This window comes from Lithobates pipiens, unplaced genomic scaffold, assembly GCF_037356315.1.
Source record: "Lithobates pipiens isolate NorthernLeopardFrog02 unplaced genomic scaffold, aLitPip1_a1.2 Scaffold_10, whole genome shotgun sequence".
NCBI lineage: Eukaryota > Metazoa > Chordata > Amphibia > Anura > Ranidae > Lithobates > Lithobates pipiens.
The window spans coordinates 139,285,252-139,312,035 of NW_027507686.1; the positions used below are offsets into that span (position 1 = coordinate 139,285,252).

The window sequence follows — 26,784 nt, forward strand, 5'->3', positions numbered from 1 at the left end:
CGCCGAGCCGTGCTTTTTCGTAGGAGACATGTCGGGATGAGTGACGGGGTCCCAATCTACCGATTCCCCTCAGTTGTTGGCTGTCACCGAAGCACAGGATAGCTGTTCAGGATAAACCGGGAGCGGAGCTCAACTCACTTGCGACCTACTCCATCGCCATCCAGGCCACGCCCCCCTTTTGGTGGTATTTAATCACCACTGGGATTTTTATTTTCTGCTAAACAAATAAAAAAAGACAGAAAATTTTTAAATAAAATTTTTTTTTGTTTTTGTTTCTGTTACCAAACTTTGTAAATAAGTACGTTTTCTCCTTCACTGATGGGCACTGATGGGGCTGCACTGATGGGCACTGATAAGGCTGCACTGATGGGCATTGATGAGGTGGCACCAATGAAGTGGTACTGATGGGCACTAATATGTGGCACTGATGAGGCACTGATAGGAAGCACTGATGGGCACAGCTAGGTGGCACTGATGGGTACACATAGGTGGCACTGATGGGCACTGAAAGGCAGCACATATGGGCACTGATAGGCGGTACAGATGGGCACTGATTGGCAGGACATATGGGCACTGATAGGTGGCACAGATGGGCACTAATAGGTGGAACGGATGGGCATGGATGGACACTGATAGTAATAATGCCCATTAATCAGTAATGCCCATTGTGGGCACTGATTGGCATCACTTTTCACGTGTTTACAAGCATTAAGCATTTTTAGGCCAAAATGCTGCTGCCAAGTGGAAAGGCGTCTACAAGAGCTAGCAAAATAGCCAGTGTGCATGAGGTCTTCACATAATGGAACTTTTTGTTACAAAAACAGCAAATTACATTCTAATAGGATAAATACATTGATTTACAGCCAAGCAAAGTTATGGCAGCTGTATTAGTCCCAGTAATAGTAAGTTTTGTAGCTGAAATATAACCAGTGATGCATGATGTCCAATTTAGTGGACAGATGATTAAATGTAATTTTTACCCAAAATACAATCGATAGTAGTAAAACTTAATTACAATATGTTTCTTTAGGTGTTACTTGATGTTACCATATTTTTTTACCTCCAGGGGTCTCCTCCTATAGAAGTATTGGCAAGATATTCCTAAGCTGCTCAGCCTTTCTGGATTTCCATCAGCCATCTTAGTTTTGAGAAAATGTTCTTGCACTTACAATTGCTTTTCAGTGGATGGCAGAGTATGGGATGGCACACTAGCATCCACTGTGTAAGGGGGGATATGCAACTATACAATCAGAACCCATGCATATACAAGAAAACAGCTTTTAAAAAGCTGTCCAGTGTAGTCACCACTGTGCATGAAAGGGTTATATAGTATATCAGAAGTGTGTCAGTGAAGAGCAACCTTAGCAAGACGGGACTAAAATTATATTACCTTCCATGACTTTTGTAAACATATTAGCTAGATCAGCATTTAAATGTGCATGATTGGTTATCAAAACATTGTACAACCAAGGAATTTTTTATCTTTTTGAAAATTCGAAATAAATTGTTTTTTTTTAGCTCATTGATAGCTGTTGTCACATTAATGTCACATTAATGTTGTTTACCTGTTTTTATGTTATATAACACCTAGAGATTCTGTAGGGATGAACCACCCCTACCTATTGTACCTTAATGAAACCTGTTGATGGCTTCTCATAGTGCCTGTAGGCTGTTGATCTTTACAAGTTCTCTTTATGAGCATTTAGTGCAAAACTGGAGCTACACAATTCAGCAAATGACAGGATATTTATTATACAGTTAATTTGGGGGACACATTACACTGATTAAGGCTGGAACTGTAACCCACTGTAACCCACTGTGGATCCCCGTTCCCTGTTTCATGCCTGAATTCGGCCCTGAAACAGAGCCAAAAATGCAAAGTGCAGTGCGCTCCGCAGCCGCAACATAGATATGTGAACCGGCTCCATAGGGAGCCAGTCACATTCTCCGGTCAAAAAAATGAAAAAAATAGTCATTTTTTCGTATTGTTACCAGTCAGTGTCCCTGATCAACGTCACACCAGTTGTATGATGATGCTGAACTGCACCTTTGACAGTATAAAAAAAAAAAAAATTGTGAATTTTCTTTTTTTATTTCTTTATTTTCCAAAAAATAATGACAAAAATGACAACTTCCAAAAACCCACCATGCCCCTTACTAAATAGCATGGACTGCCTACTTTCTAAAAAAGTGGTCATTGGGGGGTTAGTGTACTGTCCTGGCATTTCAGGGCCTTAACAAATTAGTCTGTCAGTGAATCAGGGTTGATCAATTTTCAGATATATACCATAGTTTGTGGACTCTCGAAATAATATACACTGATTTGGGTTATTTTCACCAAAGATATGTAGCAGAATACATTTTGGGCTACATTTATGAAGAAAAATTATTTATTTGAAAACTTTTATAAAAGAAACATTTAGCAAAAAATAAAAATCTGTCCCTCGGCTCTCGGGTGCTGCTGCCTTCATCTTCGGTAAGAGAATCAGGAAGTGCAGCCATTCAGGTTCACTTCCTGGTTCCCTACTGTGCATGAGCGACTCACACTGCATATTCTCACAGGTCCCTGCTGTATGTCTCCCAGAAGACAGCGGGGGGGGAGTGGCGTAGATATGGCTGAGGTATCTATGCCGGAAGTGGGAGCAAAATACCTGCATTAGACAGGTATCTGCACCAAACCTCCCCCTGAAAGGGGCCAAATGTGATACCGGAGGGGGGGGGAGGGATTCCGAAAAGCAGAAGTTCCATTTTTGGGTGGAACTCCACTTTAAGAGATCAGAAAGTGCTGAAAGTTGAAAATTGGTCTGGGCAGGAAGGGGGTAAAAGTGCCCTGTATTGAAGTGGTTAATGGTGTATTAATAAATACAGAGCTGAGTGTTTTTATTATCTGTCTGGAGTTCACCTTTAAGTTTGTATTTGCTATTAATGCTAAAGGCCATGCACAACAAGCTATTTATCATCATCGTATTGAAAACAATTACATTTTTAACTTTGACAGCAGCTATAAATACATGCATATACTTATCCACACATAAACTTAAGGTTACTGTGCAGACATGCGGCCAGATGGGTCTCCCATATGATTGGCAAAAGGTATGTTTTTTCCTTCTTTTATTTTGTTTGTAATAAAACACAAGTTTGTTAGGTTTGGGAACTCACAGGGCGGTTCTGTTAGCCACCATTCTGAGCTGTGGTTACCAGCTGGTCCAGTCTATCAGGACCAAGCTTGTTGGTTTACCTATGGTGAACCTTTCTTCCTCTTCCTGTGTCTTTTGTATTGAAGGGTACACAGCCGGCCGCATTGCTGACACCTTATGTTGGATGTTTTTGTGGATCTGTCTCCTATATGAATGGCAACAGGTACATTTTTATGCTTTTATTTGTTTCCAATGAAAAAGGTTGTTTCTTTTGTCATTTGGTCCCGGTTGCTGAAGATATTGTTTGCTACTGCAGCTCCCATGGATCTTTTTTTGGCATCGCCTGGACCTACCTGTCAGCCCTCCCTTAGCCCTTGTACATACGGTCGGACATTCTGACAGAAAATGTCCGATCGGACCGCGTTGTCGGATAATCCGACCGTGTGTGGGCTCCATCGGACTGTTTCCGTCGGAATATCCGACCGACAAAGTTTTAGAGCTGGGCTGTAAAATTTTCCGACAACATGATCTGATCGGACTTTGTCCGATCGTTTGTAGAGAATTCCGATCGTACAAAGTGCCACGCATGCTCAGATCAAATTCCTAGACCAAAGCTATTGGCTACTAGCCTGAACGTAGTCCCAGCATAACGAAATAACGTCATTACGTTCTGAACGATCGGATTTTCCGACAATTTTGTCCGACCGTGTGTATGTAACACCAGTATCGGACAAAATCCGTCTGACAAAATCCGATGGATTTGGTTGTCGGAATGTCCGACCGTGTGTACAAGGGCTAAGATTTGGCTTGATTGAGCACATGCATATCACATAATATGTGTTTTTAAGAATTTCTCACTTTATCCTTACATGTGATTCTTGACATTACTCCTGAGTGTTGTATGTGATAAACATAATGTTTCATGTTTAACATTGATATCTCTATTATTAATTGATATTGATGAGTGTCCATTTTTGATTGTCAAGGTTCCGGGACTGTCCTTGAAGAGGAGCTTCAGTCTCAAAACATGTTGGACATTGGAACATTATCTGGACTATAGCCTATTCCCCAGCCTATGCTATATTAAGGTGTTCTGTATTATATCATATGGTTAAGTGGCTGTTTTTGAGCCTTTGGTTATTGTTCACATCTCAACCGTAAGCCTGTGTTTTCTATGTGTTTTTAGCTTAATACATATTTAATAAAGTAGTTCTTTTTTATAATTGTGTGTGTATTTTTGCCCTTTAATTTTCCTGCCACCATACATTTTTGATTTAGCTACACATACAGCTATATGCACCAACATACAAAAATATGTACATTACATGCCAATAAAATGTAAGCAATAACCCGTGCAAATGACACAAATATATTAAAAGTAATGCAGATATTATACAAGTAGGAAAAACACACTAATACAATATTTACATATAAAATAATCTTGGGAGTTTGTATATTATGAAGTAATGAATAGTACAGCTCTGGGAAAGAAACTATACTTCAATCTGTTTGTGTGAGTCTTGATTATTTTGTATCTTTATCCTGACGGAATTGCTATAAGCACACTATATTTTGGGTGAGTTGGATCTTTCCAGTTGCTGCTAGCCCTTTTCTTTAGTTGGCAAAGAGTACAGTGTCCAGGTTTGGAATTTCAGTACCTGTAATTTGCTGTTGTTTCTATAGGGACGGTTTTACTTTTTCTCTACCATGCATCTGGCATACCAGACTGTAGCACAGTGGAGGAGAATACTCGCTATGGTACAATGATAGAAATTTAGGAGTTTTAATGGAAGTCTGACCTGAAATGTCTCCAAAGAAAGAACAGTCTCTGTTGCACCTTCATCACCAGATGGGAGGTATTGAGGGACCATGGCAATTCCTCTGTTATTTAAACTCCCAGGAATTTGATGTTATTCACAGCCTCCCCCTCTTCTGTATTTATGTGCAGGATCCTCCTGGATCTTCTGTAGTCCACTATTATCTCCATGGTTTTTGTTGTATTTAGTAATAGGTTGTTTTCTGTGCAGCCCTCAACCAGACGTTGAATTTCCTCTGTATAGGCTGTTTCATTATTGTCATGTATAAGCTTGATTAGAGTGGTATCAACTGCAAACATCATTATAGTATTAAAGGCATGGGTAGGGATGCAGTCAGGGTAAACAGTGCCATACTGTCATAGTTTTATAGAATTTAGGATATACTTTTTTCAGCTGTGTGATTAAAGACCCCAGCCACAATCATAAACCCTTTGGATATGTATTCATTTGGATCTGGATAGCATCATGTAATTTCTCCAGAGATACTGCATTTGCATGTGGGGGTATATACACAGCAGTGATTATAACTGCAGTAAAATTCCTTTGTATAAAAAACGTTGTAGATTTTCCAATTAAGTGTTCCAAATCCAGCGAGCAATGTGTCTCAGCAATGGCAGTCTTGGTCTTTGTGACTGTACTCTTTGCTGGTTCCATCCTATCTGTATCACTGCACCTTCAGCGTCACTTCTTCCTCTTCTCCACTTCCTTTCTCTGTCAGGTTCTCTCAGGGTTCTGTTTTGGATTGCTCCTTTTCTCGATCTACACTTCTTCCCTGGGTCTGTTAATAGCATGACGCGTTGACGTCATGCCCCTTTGAGTCTGACACCTCTCCTTGGATCCCTTTGCTTCCCCCCAAGCTTGAACGACCTGGCTTGGTTTTGATAACAGTGATTGCAAGCACTGAGCTATAGCGCCTGACTGGAGGCTTACCTGAGCCACTTATATACCTACTTGGCAATATGACAGTGAGCAGCATGGGAGCAATGTGTCAAAGTGCAGCGTGCTGTTGAGCTGCCATTAGGAGAGCTGGTGGGAGCCTGGATTCTTTACACTGGGAGCGGCTCTATGCCATAATCACAGAGTTTAAAAGCTGACATATGGAAATGTAACTATGCATTGAACTTTATACCTGTGTTTTTTGTCGGTCCCCTTGCAGTAACCATACCCTTTGATAGGAGATTCCAGTTGCAGTTTATTCGTGCATGATTTTTGCCTGCTTGGCATTCCTGCATGGACATTGTTTTACACAGTTTGCACTGTCACAACTCTTTTTAATTGCTTGGATTTACGACTCATATGTTCATTAGCAGAAATAATCTACTTAACATGGCTTCATCAAAGAGACTACTTCATGTATATTGATATATACCTCATTCACTTCACATCTTTTGAGAAGCCTATATACCCGATTATGGCCAGATTGCCATTTCGATTTTTAGAGTCATATCCAGCCATTGGGGGAATTTCCACAATATTCCCCTACTCCATAATTTATACGTCTGATGTTATTTTGCTTGGAAATATGGATGCATGAATGGTGCCTAGATGTCCATTTGGTGTAGACAACGTTGTCTTTTTTAGATGGTGGAAGGTGAAGGTTTATTAAACAATTTTTGCTATACTATACATAATACATTTTTTAAATTTTTTTAGACTCAGTTGTTTTTTTTACTTATTTGTGTACTACATCTCTGTGGCTCACCTTTGTGGTACTTTGGACTGTACCCCTTTTCTTGGTACGATTCTGTTTTTTCATATGCTGCTTATTGCCACATACCCCCACTTTCATTGAGTTAGTGAGTCGATGAGTAATTAGCGGTACTATTAAGTACCTATCACACTATGGTTCTCGTTATCTTTTGTATTTTTCAGTTAATAGCATACCATGGCTTCCAGTACCGTTTCTACGCTGATGACACCCAAATCTATCTCTCTACCCCTCAACTCACTTCATCGGCCTCCACACTCATCACCAAGTAACTAAAAGACATATCAGCCTGGATGTCACCCAATTTCCTCAAACTCAATCTATCCACAACTGAACTCTTATGCTGCGTACACACGATCAGACTATCCAGCAGGCTCCGTGTGTGGGCTCCGGCGGACTTTTTTCCCCAAAAGTCCGGCGGACTTAGAAAGAAGTTTTGACTCAAAAATTGTCCGTCGGACTGCGAGTCCAGTGGACAATCCGGCCGCCTGTGCGCTAGTCCGCCGGACCTTTGAAATGAACGGACTTTCCCGCACACGGAGAAACGTCCGTTCATTTTGAACGTGGCTCCAGGTAGAGGGGACTAGCAAACAAAGTCAATGTCGCCACCTTTGGCGGCAAGATTGACATGTCGCTGGCCCGTCACCTGGTATGGACTTAAAGGGGAAGCCCTACGCCAGAAAAATGGAGTGGGGGTCCCCCCAAGGTCCATATCAGACCCTTATCCGAGCACGCAACCTGGCCAGTCATGAAAGGGGGTGGGGACGAGTGAGCGCCCCCCCCTCCCCTCCTGAGCCATACCAGGCCACGTGCCCTCAACATGTTGATGAGGACAAGGGCCTCTTCCCGACAACCCTGGCCGTTGGTTGTCAGGGTCTGCTGGTGGGGGGCTTTTCGGAGTCCGGGAGCCCCCTTTAATAAAGGGGCCCCCAGATACCGGCCCCCCATCCTATGTGAATGAGTATGGGGTACAATGTACCCCTATCCATTCACCTGGTGAAAAAAGTGTAAATAAAACACAACACAAGGTTTTAAAATAATTTATTGCACAGCTCCGGTGGTCTTCCGTCTTGGGGGTCTTCTCGCCGGACTCCTCCGATATCTTCTGCTCTTTTGCTAGGTCTTTTACTAGCGGAGGAGCATGGATTTCTTCTTCGTCGTGGTCCGGGGGTCTTCTTCCAACTTTGGGGGTCTTGTCCCGCTCTTCCGGGGTCTTGTCCCCCTCTTCAGTTCTTCTTGCCGGGCCTCCGCTTTCTTCCTATAGCTCTTTTACTAGCGGTGGCCCGGTCTTCTGTTGCCGCCGCCTCTTCTTCCGACTTCGGGGCTCTTGTACCCCTCTTCGGTTCTTCTTGCTGGGCCTCCACTCCTTCTTCCAGCTCTTTTACTAGCGGTGGCCCGGTCTTCTGTCGCCGCTGTCGCCACCACTGCCGCCTTCTCTTTTCTTCTTCTTCCTTGAGATGTTGACTCGACGCTATCCCTGGCCATAATGACAGGGACGCATTGTGTGGCGACTTATATAGGGACAGTGGGCAGGGTCACAGGGTGATGTCCCCGCCCCTTATGGTGTCACAGTCCCAGAGGATGCTGGGACTGTCCGGTTGTGTGTGGGCAGGTCCGCTTGTTCAGAAAGTCTGGCGGACTTTCCGGCGGTTTGTCTGCCAGACTAAGTCCGCCGGATAGTCTGATCGTGTGTACGTGGTATTACTATTTCCTCCCCCACGTGCCCCTTCTCCTGACTTCTCTGTCAAGATTAATTGCTCAACTATCAACCATCCCCACATGCCAAGGTGCTAGGTGTAATCCTAGACCCTGAACTCTTCTTACAGCCCTCCATCCAATCAATTTTCAAAGCTTGCCACCTCAAACTCTCCAAAATACACCCCTTCTTAACCAACAATGCCGCAAAACTCCTTGTTCACTAAGCATAGAATCTCTTGCGGAAAGAAGAGAAGGCGTTCTGAAATGTGGCTCTGGTGTATATCTCTGATACTCAGCCATTCCTCATATCCATCACACATATGTGTTTTAGCTACCTATTTTCAAGAGCACCAAGCCACTGTGCCTACACGCTCCGCCATAAAATCTGTCAACAGTAAAAAAGGAAAAGCAGCATGCCAGATACAGCCTGTTGCACTACCTATTAAAGGTCTTCTTGATAGGTTGTTTTGTTAATAGTAAACAGTTTCATGACCACCATATACAAGCATACAGATGTCTACAGTTGCAATTAGTGGCCACACTATTGATCCTTTGCTTTTTCTCCTTGGATTGACTACCTTGGATTGGGAGATAAGTCAGGCCTTCATTCACACCATACATGCAGAAAAACTGATGGAAAAAAATTTGCAGAATTCACTTGCAGAGACACGAGTTTACATTGGTTTTCATACACGTTTCAGTGAGTTTTATACACGTTACAGATTCTTGCTCAAAACAATTCTGCACATTATACTAGTGTTGCCCTGCATAGGGGACAATTGTTTTCTTTGTGCCTTTGCAGAATGCATAAAGAAAAACTGACATTTCTGCACATTGTGTGAATGAGACCTTACTCTTCACTTCAGGAGCCATTATAGATAGATATCTACCAACATTGAAAGAGGGGTTTGGACCTTCATCTTCATATTTGTTGAATTTAAACACCTGTCTTTTCTGAGCAGGACAGGATAAATCATTTTTCCAGCATGATTTGGTCTTTCAGAAGACTGGGGTCAACACTTTCATTTTAGCTGGAGGTCACGTATAGCCTGTATATAATATGACTGTAAGATCTTGTTTGAAGAGCCGCAGACCCTATTGAATATGCTACATTGGAGTTGTGTATTCTCCTTTCTTGATCATACATCACGGGACACAGGAGCTCATTACATAGTGGGTTATATAGGCACCTCTGGTGATTGTACACTGGTTGACCCCAATTAAGGAGAATTCCTCCCCTATATAACCCCTCCCATATGGGAGGCACCTCAGTTTTTTCGTCAGTGTCTATGGTGGTTGGTCACGTAAAACTTTAGCTCTATGCAGGTCCCTGCGGGGGCCTAAGGGCTAAAACAAAACCAGATCCATACCTCGGGCCGATATTTGACTCCCAAGATGGTATGGTACCTGGGCCTCGTCAGCTGAAGAAGCAAGGTTTGGCCTGTAAGTCCTCTCCTATTGGAAGACTGGGCTCTGGGAAAACCAGACTTGGTGTACTGTTTATACAGAGCGCACAAAAGTTTCTGTCTTTTACATGGTCCAAGTAGGAGGCTCTTCCGAGAAAGAGCCCCAGATAAACCTGAAGGTTGGCTAACACTACCTGCCGTGATGGGAGAAGGCTGGAATTTGTCTGTTTCAGCAATTCCTGCGGTGCGGACAGGTAAGGGAAGTTAATCCTATATACATAATTATGTGATGGATTTCTTCGTTTTGAGTAGTTGTATGTCTTACCTGGTTTCCACCACTAGAGGGAGTAAGAGCAGCCTGATGCATACTTACATGCCTTTCAATACACACGCTCAGTGAAGCCTGGTTCTCCAGCTGTCTCACGTCTCCATTGCAGTCCCTGCCACATCAAGGTAAACATAGGGGTCCCACGTAGTCTGGGGGTCCCACGCAGCTCCGGTGGGGTTCTCCTTCCCCCCCTGGATCCCATGGTCCTTGTGCATGCGTGCCAGGGCGCGTTCCCGGCCTAATGGAGGAGGGGGGAGTGTGGTTGTGAGCCGCGCACGTCAGTGTGCACGGCGCTGTACTGCGCAGGCGCCAGGCGGCAGATTTAAAAAGCCCAGAGCGTCAGGGGGCTGTAATTGGAGACACAGGAGCTGTGGGCAGTAAGCATCCGTGGGGATTGGATCCAGGCAAACCTTAGACACCTACTCAGCATCAGGTTGTGTAGTTTAAGCATTTATATTTATTGTGAGGCTTTAAGCACAACAGTGATTGCACTTGTACTAGTACCTCTGCTTTGTAGCTTAGGACTATGTCTCCTCATAAGAGGGTCTCAGGGGGAGGTAGCAAAGGCACTGATAAATCACCGCCTAGGTCCAGGGGTTCTAAAAGTGCCTGTAAGTTACCATTCCCCCCTGCAAGACTGGAGCCAGCCTCTCAAGAAGAGTCAGTGCCCCTGTCAGGTTTTGCAGCCTCTCCTTATGTCTCAGCCCCGGTTTATGTCACTGAGGACTCCCTTAAGGCTACATTGGAGAGTTTTGAAGGGAGAATAATGAATTTTATTTCTGCTTCCCTGAAAGATAGCAGGAAAAAGGGTAGATACTCTCCCTCTGCTGAAATCCCTCTCTCAGATGATTCTTCTGAAAATGGAGAAAAGAGGAGAGATCCCTATCTTGGGATAGGGATCATGAGCAGTCGGAGGAATCAGAGGAAGAGGAGAGAGTCTCCTCCTCCCAGGTGCTCAGAAAACAGGTGCAGTATTACACTGAATTGGTGCGTACCACATTCAGAATGCCTGCTGCTGAAGTCGCTACATCCTCTGTTTCTTCCCTGGGAGTCAGGAAAGCCCCACAGACTGCCTATTCCTTCCCAATTCATCCCTTAATGGAGGAATTGTTGTATGAGGATTGGGGACATCCCGATAAACTGTTTGCTCCTCCTAAAAGGTTTTCTGTGCATTATCCTCTGGAGGAAAATTTCACCAAGAAGTGGGGGGTCCCATCTGTCGATGCGGCTGTTTCTTGCGTGAATAAAAACCTGACTTGTCCGTTGGATAATGCGCAGGTATTTAAAGATCCAACTGATAAAAAGCTGGAAACCTTATTAAAAGCCTCCTTTTCCATGGCTAGCACTCTAGTGCAACCTACCCCCAGCCGTGGGGTTGTGTCAGTTCCTCAAGGAACAGGTTAAGCAGATGATTGGGCTCCTTCCCAGTGAGGAAGTAGAGAATTATGCAGAATTGCCTCACATTCTGTGTTTCATGATTGATGCGATTTTGGATTCTCTCCAACAAGCATCACGTTTGTCTCTCATGTTGGTTCACATGCGAAGGGCCCTATGGCTAAAGAATTGGGCAGCTGAGCTGTCATGCAAGAAGCATTTGATTGGATTCCCATTCAAAGGGGAACGTTTGTTTGGAGAAGAATTAGATAAATTCGTCCAAAAAATCTCAGGAGGTAAATCTACTCTCCTTCCAGTCAAAAGGAGCAAGCGTCCTTCATTCAGGCGTGCTCTCTCTCCCAGAGCATCAAGCTCTAAGCAGTGGTGACGGCCTTCTTAGCCCTCCTCTACAGGAAAGGCTCAGGGCCGAGCCCAGGGGCAGAAAAAGACTTGGGGGCGAAAGCCTGCCAAGCAGAGCCCAAAAGCTTCCTTGTGAAGGGGCACCCCCCCTCGGCTGAGTTGGGGGACGGCTCCTGCAGTTTGCAGGAGCCTGGCGGGAAGAGATCCAGGACAAGTGAGTGATCTCTTCGGTATCTCTGGGCTACAGGCTAGAGTTTCAGGAGATTCCACCTTCTTGTTTCCTAAGGTCAAGTATCCCCAGGGATCCAGTAAAGCAAAAACCGCTATTTCTGGCCTTGGGTCACTTACTATCCCAGGGGGTGATAGTAGAAGTGGACCCAAAAGAACAGGGTTCAGGATTTTACTCGAATCTCTTCACCGTTCCGAAGCCAAATGGAAGTGTCAGACCTATCCTAGATCTGAAGGATCTGAACCGGTTTTTACGCGTCCGGTCCTTCCGAATGCAGTCAATCTGCACTGTAGTTTCCTCCCTGCAAGGGGGAGAATTTTTGGCATCAATAGACATCAAAGATGCATATCTCCATGTGCCAATTTTTCCCGCACACCAAAGATTTCTAAGGTTCGCGGTAGAGAAGCGCCATTTTCAATTTGTGGCCTTGCCGTTCGGGCTTGCTACGGCCCCACGAGTCTTCATGAAAATTCTGGACCCTCTCTTGGCAAACCTAAGAGCTCAGGGTATAGCCGTCATGGCTTATCTAGACGATTTACTTCTCATGGAGAAAACAGTAGCGTTCCTAAACCGCAGCGTTACCAGAACGCTAGAACACCTGGAACGCCTAGGTTGGATTATAAACCTGGAAAAGTCATCCCTACAGCCTGCCACCAGGTTGGAATACCTGGGTATGGTCATCGACACCGCTCAGGGCAGGGTGTTTCTTCCAAGGCCAAAAGCCTTGGCCATTGGGGATCCGGTGCACCTAATTCTGGGCAGGAGATCATCCCCCATTCGATTATGCATGAGACTGTTAGGGAAAATGGTCGCCTCCTTCGAGGCCATCCCATTCGCCCAGTTCCACTCAAGGCCTCTGCAAAGATGCATCCTTGCGGCTTGGAACAGGAAGCCCCAATCCTTGGATCTTCATATGCGTCTATCCCCAGGGACAAGCAAGAGTCTCGTATGGTGGTTACAAACCAAGAATTTGCTGAAGGGCAAAACTTTTTTTCCTCTTCCATGGAAGATTATCACGACAGATGCCAGCCTGACGGGCTGGGGAACAATGTTGGAGGAGACGTGCTCGCAGGGGAAATGGTCTGCGATCGAGAGGCTGTTGCCCATAAATGTCTTGGAGATCCGGGCAGTTTATATGGCTCTCATAAGGTGGTCTTACAGGCTACAAGGTCTCCCTGTTCGGGTTCAGTCCAACAATGCCACGGCAGTGGCTTATATCAATCACCAGGGCGGTACCAGGAGTCTGGTGGCCCAAAAAGAGGTTAATCGCATACTTGTCTGGGCAGAAAAGCATGTTCCGTGTCTTTCTGCAGTCTTCATTCCAGGAGTGGAAAATTGGCAGGCGTATTTTCTGAGCCGCCAGCAGTTTTTGGAACATATGTTGCAGGTGGGGTACTCCAGACGTAGATTTGTTTGCATCCAGGTTCAACAGGAAACTGGACAATTTTGTGTCAAGGACAAGAGATGCACTTGCTCAGGGGTCAGATGCTCTGACAGTTCCCTGGGATCAGTACAATCTGATCTATGCCTTCCCCCCGAGCCCGCTTCTGTCGCGGTTCCTGGGAAGAGTCAAGAGGGAGACAAAATCGGTCCTTTTGGTGGCCCCGGCTTGGCCCAGGCGACCATGGTACGCAGAAATCATGAAGTTGGCAGTAGGCAGGCCATGGATTCTCCCTCTCCGGCCAGATCTGCTCTCACAGGGTCCAATTTACCATCCTGCTTTACGCAGTCTGAATTTGACGGTCTGTCTGCTGAGACCCACATTCTGAGAGACCGTGGCCTTTCGGGGCCAGTCCTTTCTACTCTGGTCAATGCCAGAAAGCTGGCCTCCAGGCTTATTTATTACAAAATCTGAAGGGCATATGTTTCCTGGTGTGAACTCAGGAAATGGCATCCTAGAAGGTATGTCATTAGCAGGATCTTGGCTTTTCTCCAGTCAGGCCTAGAAATGAATTTGGCCATAAGCACTATCAAGGTGCAGATTTCGGCCCTGTCGGTGTTTTTTCAGAAGCCACTTGCATCGCATTCCCTGGTGCGGGCTTTCATCCAGGGGGCCATGCCGTTAAGACCGCCAGTCAAACCTCCGGTATGCCCATGGGATCTGAATTTGGTTCTCTCGGCTTTGCAGGGGCAACCATTTGAACCTTTGCATCTGGCTTCATTAGTTCTCCTGACTAAAAAATTGGTCTTCTTGGTAGCCATATCCATGGCTAGAAGAGTATCAGAGCTAGCAGCTCTCTCCAGCAAGGAGCCGTATCTAATTATTCATAAGGACCGGGTGGTCATGTGCCCCAACAGGTCCTTTCTACCTAAGGTGGTTTCGGGATTCCATTTGAATCAAGACGTAATCCTACCATCCTTTTTTCCGGACCCACAGTCCGCAGAAGAAGAATCTTTGCACACTTTGGATGTGGTTAGAGCAATCAGTATCTATCTTCAAGCAACTGCTCAGATAAGGAAAACAGATTGCTTGTTTGTTTTGCCAGAAGGCCCTAGGAAGGGCCAGGTGGCATCAAAATCCACTCTCTCAAGATGGATTAGACAAGTTATTCTTCAGGCCTATAGTGTAAAAAGGGAAGATTCCTCCTTTTCAAGTGAAAGCGCACTCTACGAGGGCTGTAAGTGCTTCTTGGGCAGTGCATCACCAGGCCTCCCTGGCTCAGATCTGTAAGGCTGCAACTTGGTCATCAGTCCACACATTCACCAGATTCTATCAGGTGGATGTCAGAGGGCAAGAGGATATCGCCTTCGGGCGCAATGTACTGCAGGCTGCAGTTTAGGTCCTCCGGTCCCTGGCGGTCTATAATTATGATCTGTGTCTCCCTCCCCTCAAACTGAGCATTGTTTTGGGACATCCCACTATGTAATGAGCTCCTGTGTCCCGTGATGTATGATCAAGAAAATTGGATTTTTATATACAGCTTACCTGTAAAATCCTTTTCTTGAGAGTACATCACGGGACACAGGGCTCCCGCCCCTCTTGGGTTTTACGTGGTTTCTTATTGCTTTTCTACAAAAGTGAGGTGCCTCCCATATGGGAGGGGTTATATAGGGGAGGAATTCTCCTTAATTGGGGTCAACCAGTGTCCAATCACCAGAGGTGCCTATATAACCCACTATGTAATGAGCTCCGGTGTCCCGTGATGTACTCTCAAGAAAAGGATTTTACAGGTAAGCTGTATATAAAAATCCCATTTTTCCAAGCAGTTGACATTACTGGTCTATTATTGGTCTATTTTGTGGTTAAACAATATGTACAAATGCCATGTAATATCATGCTCTGAATGGTTAAACCGATTCTCCATCCTCCTCTTCTTCAGCTTTAACAATATACCAGGTTTTATCTTGAGGCAGGACCCCAAGGAATCATGTAACTCCAATAATAAAGTTGTTGGATGAAGTAAGCAGGGATAGAAATGATAGAAGCAACCTAAAAACCAGAGAGGAACAGAAGCTTTTTATTCAGATTTTTTTACTAATAAACTTTTAAATCTAGAAATCTTCAATATGATAGCCTATAGTGAAAACCCCACTACTAATACTCTTTAACCACTTGCCGCCCGCCCTATAGGGAATTGACGGTGGCAAAGTGGTTTCATAATCCTGACCGGACGTCATATGACGTGATCAGGATTATGAGCCGATGCGCGCCCCGGGGGCGCGCATCGCGGCGATCGTTGTTGCGGGGTGTCAGTCTGACACCCGGCAACTACGATCTCGGTAAAGAGTCTCCGACAGAGACTCTTTACCATGTGATCAGCCGTGTCCAATCACGGCTGATCACAGTGTAAATGAGAAGAGCCGGTGATCGGCTTTCCCTCACTCGCGTCTGTCAGACGCGAGTAGAGGAGAGCCGATCGGCTGCTCCTCTGACAGGGGGGGTCCGTGCTGATCGATTATCAGCACAGCCCCCCCGAGGATGCCCACACTGGACCACCAGGGACGCCACTAGACCACCAGGGAAAAGGTAATAAAGGCCATAATCCTCCCTAGACCACCAGGGATGCCAGTCAGCACAATGGGTGCCAATCAGTGCCCATAATGGATGCCAATCAGTGCCCACAATGGGCATCACTGATTGGCATGCATTATTGTTTGGCACTGATTGGCATCCATTACTATAACACCGATGCCGCCTGAGTGCCCACCTGTGCCGCCTATGAGTGCCCACCTGTGCCGCCTGAGTGCCCATCTGTGCCACCTGAGTGCCCACCTGTGCCGCCTATGAGTGCCCACCTGTGCCGCCTATCCATGCCCACCTGTGCCGCCTATCCATGCCCACCTGTGCCGCCTATCCATGCCCATCCGTGCCGCCCATCCGTGCCAGCTATCAGTGCCAATTTGTGCCACCTATCAGTGTCCGTCCGTGTTGCCCATCCGTGTCGCCCATCCGTGTCGCCCATCAGTGCCGCCTATCAGTGCCACTTCATTGGTGCCCATCAGTGCCGCCTTATCAGTGCCCATCAGTGTAGCCCCATCAGTGCCCATCAGTGAAGGAGAAAACGTACTTATTTACAAAGTTTTGAAACTGAAACAAAAAAAAACATTTTTTTTTTCAAAAATTTCGGTATTTTTTTATTTGTAGCGCAAAAAATAAAAACCGTAGAGGTGATCAAATACCACCAAAAGAAAGCTCTATTTGTGAGAAAAAAATGATAAAAATTTCATTTGGGTACAGTGTAGCATGACCGCGCAATTGTCATTCAAAGTGCGACAGCGCTGAAAGCTCAAAATTGGTCTGGGCAGGAAGGTGTTTAAGTGCCCTGTATTGAAGTGGTTAAGTCAGCAGCTACAAATACCGCAGCTGCTGACTTAAAATATGGACACTTACCTGTCCAGGGCGCCCGCGATGTCGGCAATTGAAGCCGATCTGTCCCTCATCTCCTGGGTGCTGCTGCCGCCATCTTCGGTAAGGGAATCAGGAAGTCATGAAATCTACCTACCTGATGGGGCCCCCTTCAGCCCCACCCTGGGCCCCTCCTTCAGCCCTGCCTCTATACAGAGAGGCTGGGGTATACAGACAGGTTAGGGTATAGTCATAAAGGCTAAATTGTGAGCCTGGCTAATTTAAAAATATGCACCACATGGAGCTGAAAAACAGACGTGGTTTAAATTATGCTTAATTATTGGGCATGGCTTAAAGGGGTGTGGTTAATTACAGTCTAAGATTACTGTGTGTAGGATGCAGATGTGTGCTGCATTCAAAACTGCACTGTCCAATTTCTCACAAACAGTGCTACATGAAAAAGGAAATGCTATTTATGTCAGCTAAGCCTGCTTTAAAAAACAAAAACTTTTTTCTAAACTTTTAATGAGAAGTAATATTATGTCTAAGGGCCGGTTCACACCATGCCTGCATCTGAATTGTGAAGGAATGTGCTGTGGATTCCTGTACAATTCAACCTGCATGCAAAACACGCTGCTTTTGCGATCTGCAGCAGGTGTCAATAAAAAGTTAATGACACCTCAAACACAGGTCGCAAATGTAGTTTGTTTGCCCTGCACCTGCCAGCCCTGGATCACCATGTAATCTGGTTGCAGTGCACGTTAAAAAGTAGTGCATATACTATTTTTGGTGCATTGCAATTTTAACCCATTCAAAATGAATAAGCTTGAATTTGCACTGTACAGACCCGCATGTGAAGTAATAAAAAGTGGGGTTTGCTGACATTGATGGCATCTCCTTTTTCATGTAGCACTGCTGTAAGAAATTGGGCAGTGCAGTTTAAAACCCAATTTCTCACAGTCAGGACAGCTTTGCTACATGAAAAAACAGACATTATACTTTACATGGCAGTTAATGTGACTGGGCTAACCTGCAGTCCCCTGAAAATCCAGAGCCACTGCCACCATATTGTTAATGCAGCTCATGTGTGCACACCATATCAGAAGAAGCCGGAAATGATCATCTTCAAAGCTGACCACCCCCCCCTAGCACCCACTCAAACTACAGGATCTCACAGTCAGGCTCCGCCTCTGAGATATTTGGCCCGAGTGAGTGCTCATTGAGAGTGGCTGAACAGCTGTTGAGAGAGAAGGGGGGGGGGGGGTGGAGTTGGAGAAAGACTTTTTTTTCTGCAATCTGTTCAGATGTTCGTGGAGGTCACAGGTGTACAGTGAACTCAGTGTCATGTTCAGAAAAACAGTTTGAGATGATTTTAGCTTTGTGATGTGGTGCATTATCCTGCTGGAAGGAGCCATCAGAATATGGGTACACTGTAGTCATAAAGGGATGGACATGGTCAGCAACAATACTCAGGTAGGTCATAGCATTTAAACGATGCTCAGTTGGTACCAAGGGGCCCAAAGTGTGCCAGTAAAATATCGCCCACATCATTGCATTGTCAGCTTGAACCATTAATACAAGGCAGGATGGATGGATCCAGGTTTTCATGTTGTTTATGCCAAATTCTGAACCTACCATCTCATAGTTGCAGCTGAAATCTAGACTCATCAGGCCATACAATGTTTTTTCAATCTTCTGTTGTCCAATTTTGGTGAGCCTATGCGAATTGTAGCCTCCGTTTCCTGTTCTTAGCTGACAGGAGTGGCACGCGGTGTAGTCTTCTGCTGCTGTAGCCCATCTACTTCAAGGTTCGATTAGTTGTGCTTTCAGAGATGGTATTCTGCATATCTTGGTTGTAACGAGTGGTTATTTGAGTTACTGTTGCCTTTCTATCATATCAAACCAGTCTGCCTTATTCTCTTCTGACCTCTGATATCAACAAGACATTTTCATCCACACACCTGCTCACTGGATATTTTCTATTTTTCGGCCCATTCTCTGTAAACCATAGAGGTGGTTGAGCATGAAATCCCAGTTGATCAGCTGTTTTCAAAAATACTCAGACTAGCCCATCTGGCACCAACAACCATGCCACATTCATGCCACATTCAGAGTCACTTAAACCTCTGCCTACCAAGCAATTGAACAGGTGTACCTAATAAAGTGCCCAGTAAGTGTATATGTGTATGTTATTTTCTGTTTGCTTTTTAATCCTACCTAAAACATACTGACACTGCTACTTTAAAGAGAAAGTAAACCCTGATGGGTTTTGCTTCCTTTTTGCTCGCTGGTGCAGCCTGCAAATGAAAAGCATAATGGGCTAGTATGCATCGCATATTAGCCCATTATGTGCCACTTACCTGCAAAAGAATTCAGCGATGTCCCCTGTGTGGGCAGCACCCATCTTCTGGCCCTCTTCCTTCCGGGCCGCAGACTCTGTGATTCGCCGAAGCTGTGTGACGTCACTCCCGCACATGCGCACGGGTGCCACGACTAGCGGCATAGGCTAGGGAAGAAACGGCACTTAGTTTTGTTTCTTCCCTGCACATGCGCTGTAGGTATTTTCGGCTGACTACAAGTGAAATATCTCCTAAACGGCGCATGTTTAGGAGATATTTCCACTACCTATAGGTAAGCCTTATTCTAGGCTTACCTATAGGTAGAAGTCCAAAAAGTGGGTTTTTATTAATCCTACCCAAAATACACTGATCCTGATTTTTGATCTAAACACTTGACCCTTAAGGCCCGTACACACGGTCGGACTTTTTGACAACAAACATGCAAATTAGCTGTTTTGGAGCAACATCCGACTGTGTGTACGCTCCATCGGACAAACTTTTTCTGCTTTCATCGGACTTTTGTTGGCTCTGCGAACGGACAAACTTTTTGACAACAGAAGTCCGATGGAGCAAAGTCCGACCGTGTGTACGCAAAAGCATCGGACTTTAGTCCGAAGTACAAACACGCATGCTCGGAAGTAAGGACCAGCACGAAGAGGTCGGTCTTGTAAAACTAGCATTCGTAATTTAGTTAGCACATTCGTGACGTGTCAAATTTTGAATTTTGGAAATGCAGCGTACATTATCTTAATTTAATGGCTTAGTAATAATAAATATGATTTGCTGGTGATACTGACCAAGTACTAACAAACATATTTTGACATAGGACTTGTGTGCCAATGATATCCAAAAACAATTAATTTTTTGGCCATTTTTTTTTTATTGTACATTCACAACATAAATCAAATTGTAAAATAATTTTAGACATATTTTCTGTCACCACAAATCAAAAAGAAAAATGAAAAACCAAAGAGCAAATAATACACTGAAAACCAAAGCTATAGCTTATTAAATCAGAAGCCTCTAAACTCCCCAGACCACTGGCCTTGTTGGGCCTCCTGGGGCTGATTTTGCCACTGACCACCATGCTGCTGAGGTGGGTGGGCTTGCTGGGGTGGGTAGGTTTGCTGAGGTGGGTAGGTTTGCTGAGGTGGGTAGGTTTGCTGAGGTGGGTAGGTTTGTTGAGGTGGGTAGGCTTGCTGAGGTGGGTAGGCTTGTTGTGGAGGAGGTAAAGGTGTGTGGTCCAAATTACACACATGTGATTTTGTGGTTAGCTCACGCTTCCTGGCCTTGCTGAAGAGCTGGATTATGATCCCCTCACATAGCTCCCTTTGATCTGGGTCAATTTCTCGGAGTTTATTAGCTGTAAAACAGCCAAACCCTTCAGCACTATCGGGTGCTGTGGTGATAACGGAAGTAGCCCTACTTAGAAAGTCAGCTGTGGCATCATCCAGGTGTTGGCTCTTCCTGGCCCTTTTTTTGGGATGACGCAGGGGAGGGATTCTGCATTCTGTTGTCTGGCTACTGGGCCCAGCCTCTTCTTGGCTCAAAAGTTCCTATGTGTGAAAAAACATAATTTTAATGTTTGGTCATCCATCACAAACACTTTTCAGATCATGACTTTTTTAATTTGTAATGTGTCCAATTAGTAAAGACTATCAATCTGACTCCAGCATTTATCATTCTTGTCCAAATCCAGGGGCGTAACTATAGGGGGTGAATCAGTCGCGACCGCAACCGGGCCCTGTGATGCAGGGGGCCCATGCAGCCCCCTCTACATATGGCCAGCAGCAGCATAGGCAGCTAGGGGTACCAGTGCACCATGCACACAGGTGGTGGAGGTGGAGGGTGACCTGTGTCCTCGGCCGGCTCCTCAGAGTACCCCTCTCCTGCTCCATGCATTGCCGCTCAGTCCGATGTCTGTTATCCCCAGCCAGAGTTGCGCCCCCCCCTGAGTCCGGCCCACACTGCACTGCATACTTCTCCTGGGTAAACAAACTTTAAGCACACAGATGCAGTGCAGCCCTATGAGAGCCCCCCAGAGGACACTGCAGGCTTGTCTGCCAGCCCCCCTCCTACCCCGTCATACACAGATGATGAAAGGTCTTTCTGGGAGATATGCTGATCACCCGTCCAGCACACTGGATGGAGCCCAGGCCAACATGGATGAGTGTGCGACCTACAGCTTGGTCATGGTGAGTGAGAAGACCTCATCCCCCACACACTATTACATACCCCCTCCATCTCCCCCTGGGTACAGGGACCCCTTCTCACCTGGGGTCAGTAACTTCATCTGCCCTGGAGAAAAGGACCTCATCTCTTCTGGGGACGGGGACCCCATCCTGCCTAAGGACTGTCCCCCAATGGGGCACCTACAAATTTTCAAAGTAATAGGCCAAAAAACTACTGATACCAGTGGTGGAACTACAGGGCTCACAAAGGTCATACCTGGTACCACGCCCTGGAGTTCCACCGCCGGCATCCGAGGGAAGGGCCCTGGCTGTGGTTCAGGGGGGCCCTTTATGGTTTCTTGCATCGGGGCCCTGAAGGTTCTAGTTATGCCACTGTTCAAATCCTTTTTGGCCACTACTTGTCTATTACTATGTAACTCACTTTTTTAAGACAACTAATTGCTTTAGGCATACTAGCATCTAATTAACAACACACACACTAATATAATATATATATATATATATATATATATATATATATATATATATATATATATATATATATATATAAAATCTATGAAAAAATATTGTTTTTTTAGCCAAGATTTTCAACAATGCTATACCTGAGTCAAGTTGAGCTCCTCCTCCTCTTCATCCTGTGTAGGATCAGGCTCAGTATCGGTGGCCTCAGCTGATGCGGAGGGCAGTGTAGAGAGCGATCTACGTGGTACTGTTTGATCCCGTAAAAAATGGAGGCTATTAAAATACCACAGCTTGGGAACATAGACCTCTTCAGCTGCTGCTCCACTCTTTTTGGATTCCTCGATCTTCTTTCGTTCCCTGTTATACATGCTTCTGAGGCCCCCAATTTTGGTCTTTATTAAACTGTAGGTTGCTCTGGGGTACACTGTTTTTGCTAATTGCACCAGTTGCTCAATTGCTGCTATCCTCATGTTTTTATTGCAATAGTCTTTATTTTTGACTTGCCACAGACAAGTGAGCTCCCTGTATTTTTCAATAAATTGGCTAAGGAATTCGTGAGAATTTAAACTTGACTTTGCCATTTTGATCTCTGCAAAACATAAGAAAAAACAAACCATAATTGGTGGCGTATAGCTCATAAGCTGCTCAAAATTTGATCCTTTATTTAAGCTGTAGGGACAGGCTGTATGTTCAACTCGAACATGAGTTTGACTTGAACATTGACATCACCCAATAGCAAACCATTTAAGTTTGTTTGTGACAAGTAATAAACCCACAGAACACCCTATTTTAAAAGCCTATGTGAGAATGCCAAAGTCAGAATTTTAATCAACAATATGCAAGCTATTGTCTGAAAAAACTTTGTGACCCAGGGGACATGTATCAACGCAAAAGAACGTTTTAACAAAACTGAATTTTTTTTTCGTGCCCATGTACTTAAGTGAAAAACATTACAGTACCAGCGATAAGGAAAAGTTTTAGAAACGTACCTTCCTTTATGGTCTTTCAGTTTCCGTCAACTTGCGTTCATCTCCCGCCTATGCTGAACGTTACGTTGCATCATACGCTCGTGCTTTATACACGGCGTATACGTCAAATCTCCGCTCTCCGAGCGTCATGACGTTGGGCCGTGACGTTACAGATTCCGCCATGCGTTAATTAATATTTAACGTTCGTGTACTATTGACTTTAATCGTCTTTATTCATGGCCGGACTATTTTAATTATATACACATACGTGTATGTGATAAACTTTCCATACACATATTTATCCCCAAAAATGAATCCTCTATTTTTTCGATTGCATATAGGGTGTCATCGTATATTCCGATCGGATATAGTCCGCGCGGTACGCTCAACATACAGTGCGCATGCGCGAAACTACGCTTGCGTCGCCCGCCCCTGACGTTCTTTTTCTGTAATATTCCCCGCCCCTTCTCTCTTCGTTGCGCAGTGGGAGGAAAGTAAACATGGCGGAGAGACAAACATCCAGTGAGGAGGAATCCCGATCTAGGAGATTCAAGGCCACCAACATGGCCTTTGCAGAAATGGTGGAGATGGTGGCCATTATGACAAGGGATGATTATGATGGGAAGCATGGGCCATATCTGCATCCCAATTTGGTCAAAGATCAAATCCTTACTCGTGTGGTGAAGACTCTGGAGGAGAAATTTGGGGTGCGAAGGTCTAAAGACCAATTGAGAAAACGATGGTCCGACATAAAATTGAGGGAGCCGGATAAGTACCTCCAAATTAAGAAGGTGCTCCGAAAAAGTAAGTACCTGTCCTAAGTTCACATTATACATAGCGACGTGTATGAATTCGTATACCGTTCGTATATTCACACTAGATTCGTAAACCGTACGTATATTTGCAAATTCGTATACCGCATAGGATGTTGTTAGCTGATCCAGGGTTATAACTGTTTTCATCTGTATCATTTGACGTAATGAGTAAACTTCGTAACGTTATTGTTTAGCTGTCTTTGAAATGTATTTCAGTATGTTTAAAAGGGAAATTTCATTGTCTTCACCTTGGATCTCTTCATTAACAGAAAATTGTACACCACCTCAAAGCAATGTTTCATATCTGTGTGCTAAAGTATACCTTTTGTTTGATTCTCATAGGGCAGAGAAGACTCAGACACCAACCCCGCCAGGATCCCCAACCTCACCGGAACACCCAACCCCGCCAGGACCCCCAACCTCACCAGGACACCCAACCCCGCCGGGACCCCCAACCTCACCGGAACACCCAACCCCGCCAAGACCCCCAACCTCACCGGAAAGCCCAACCCCACCAGGACCCCCAACCCCGACGGGACCCCCAACCCCACCAGGACCCCGAACCCCACCAGCCTGAATGGCACAGAAATCCAGAGGAGGTGGAGGAAAGAGAGGTGGAGGAAGTGAACACACCAGGTGAGTGTCTGACACCCCAGCTTCATGTAATCTATGTCTATGTATATATGCATATTTCTAAATACATGTTTTTTATCCCATTTTTAGATGATGTGCTGTTTGTGGACCAACAACCTGAAGCGTTCACTACAGACAGTGCACAGAGGCTGATCGGCCAGATCATGGCATGGAATGGGGAGATTGATGCCATGCGCAATCGCCTCAATGCCATGCAGCAGGAAATGAAGAATATGATCGATATTTTGGGAAGAATCTAATACCTTTTTAGCAAAATAATCATTTTCTTCATTTCCTGCTGCATGGTGTTGATGCGATGCCCCCATTCCAATGTTATTGTTATTTGAAAAATGTTTTATGAAAAATCCAAAAAAAATAATCTATACTTTGATTTTACAAAAAAAAATGATCAAAAAAATAAAGAAAAAAAAAGATATGTTGATTTTAAAAAAAAATATTTTAAAAAAATATGTATTTTTGGAGTTAAAAAAAATGATAAAAAAAAAAAAAAAAAACATATGTTGATTTTAAATAAAAATGTGAAAAAAAAAAATATATTTTTGGAGTTAAAAAAAAAATGATCCAAAAAACAAAAATTTGATTTTAATCTTTAAATGTGGCACAGATTAAAAAAGTTAAACTAAAAACGATGTGTGGCTTCTTATTTCAATGCTCAATACCAGTATATTTGTTCAGTTGTTGTAGTTACATTGACCATGTACTCTAAAATGTGTGTAGCCGAGATACAGCACAATATAAAAGTTAGCTCAAAGAGAGATTGACACCTCATGTTGCACATCAGGTTGGTTTAAACTAGTGGCAAAAAGGACAAAGATCATGGCTATTTGCAAACATAAGAAACACAGACAACAGTAGTTGAACAAAAATATTATTTTATGAATAAGTAATATATTTACAAGTTAGTAAACACATTTTGCTGCCAAGGCACTGCCCCTCTACCAACAAAGTAGTCCATATATTGTTCCCGGACAAGACGGCCATTGTGGGAGCCCAAACCAGCACGCGCACCTTCCAGAGCTGGCATCACAGCCTCTTCAGCTGGTCCGGAAAAAGCATCATCTGTTTGCCCTGAGGCAATATAGCTGGAAGCATTCCTCCTTAAAAAATTATGGAGGATGCAGCAGCATAACACTACATGATTTAATTTATATTCTGCCAAGTTAATGGCAGTTAAAAAGAGACGGAATCTGCTTGAAAGAATGCCAAAGGCATTTTCAACTACCCTTCGGGCACGAGACAGACGATAGTTGAAAATCCTTTGTTCTGGGGTTAGGTTCCTCATTGGAAAGGGTTTGAGAATATGTTCCCCCAAAGAAAAGGCCTCATCTGCCACAAACACAAAATTTAGTCCCTCAATATTTTCTTGAGCAGGTGGCAAATGCAAGGTCCCTTTCTGCAGCCGGTCATAAAATTCAGTATGCATCAGCACACCTCCATCAGAGTGACGGCCATTCATCCCAACATCAACATATAAAAAATCATATTTGGCAGACACCACAGCCAGCAGAACTATGCTGCAAAATCCTTTATAATTAAAATAATACGATCCCGAGTTTGGCGGTGGAACTATCCTCACATGCTTGCCATCAATGGCACCTCCACAGTTGGGAAAATTCTATAAATTGGCAAACTGTGCCGCCACATCCTGCCATTGCTGGGTGGTTGAAGGAAACTGCGGAATCAAACAAAGAAAAAAATCTTAATACCCGAGTACATAAAATTGCAAACATAGTTGACACAAACATTGTGGGGCAACATAATAGTAGAACATTTAAATGTTTTTTTCCTCTAAAATGATAAGTTACAATTATATGTTCCCTCACCCTCTCTGGTGGCACATTCCCAAAAACTTGGGGGGGGGGGAGTTGTGTATGATGGTTTGGACAAGTCAACGCTTCAATGAGAACTAAATGCATTAAAATGTAAGTTTAATTTGGCCAACACATCCATCTTTCCAAGATTGTCAGGCCAGTGGATAGGTAAGAAGTGGTATAAAACAAAAAGAATAATGCACATTGTCCAAATCTACACACATTTTGACATACATCATAAACCCCAAAAAATTAAATTTATGAGTAATCGATATGACAAAGTTAAAAAGCCAGGAAGCTGGGACAGCATAGGGATGGTGGGAGACATTCATAATGATAAGTTAATCCTAACCAAAGTAGAATTTGTAAATTTTGAAGGTAATCAGGCAGGCCCTTGCACTACATTATTTAAAATATTTAGGCAGCAATCTTAAATCCAAAAATAAGGTACACAGTGTATGTGTTTAGCTAAATCTGCAGATAGAGTAGTTGTATTGGTTTACTCTGCATTTTTTATTATTGTTTGCTTTATTTTTTTGGGGGTTTTTCTTGTTTTTTTTGGGGTGTTAAAATAAGTGTGTGGAACACAAAAAAGGGACTCTTGCACTCTGCATAAATTTAAGGGCAGGAATAAGATTGACACATTTTAGGTGGTGTTTAGGGTAAGGAATGAAGCATTATAAATAAAGTGTGAAGTACT

General features: G+C 44.3%; 1 long non-coding RNA gene across 2 annotated transcripts in view; it reads left to right on the plus strand.

Moving 5' to 3' along the window:
• LOC143934543 (uncharacterized) overlaps positions 1–4,360 on the plus strand; it is a 94,341-nt gene extending 89,981 nt beyond the window's left edge. For both annotated transcript variants that reach the window (XR_013263291.1, XR_013263289.1), the window contains one exon: positions 4,124–4,360. This is a non-coding gene — a long non-coding RNA (uncharacterized LOC143934543). The remainder of the gene's footprint in view (positions 1–4,123) is intronic.
• Positions 4,361–26,784: the final 22,424 nt, after the last annotated feature.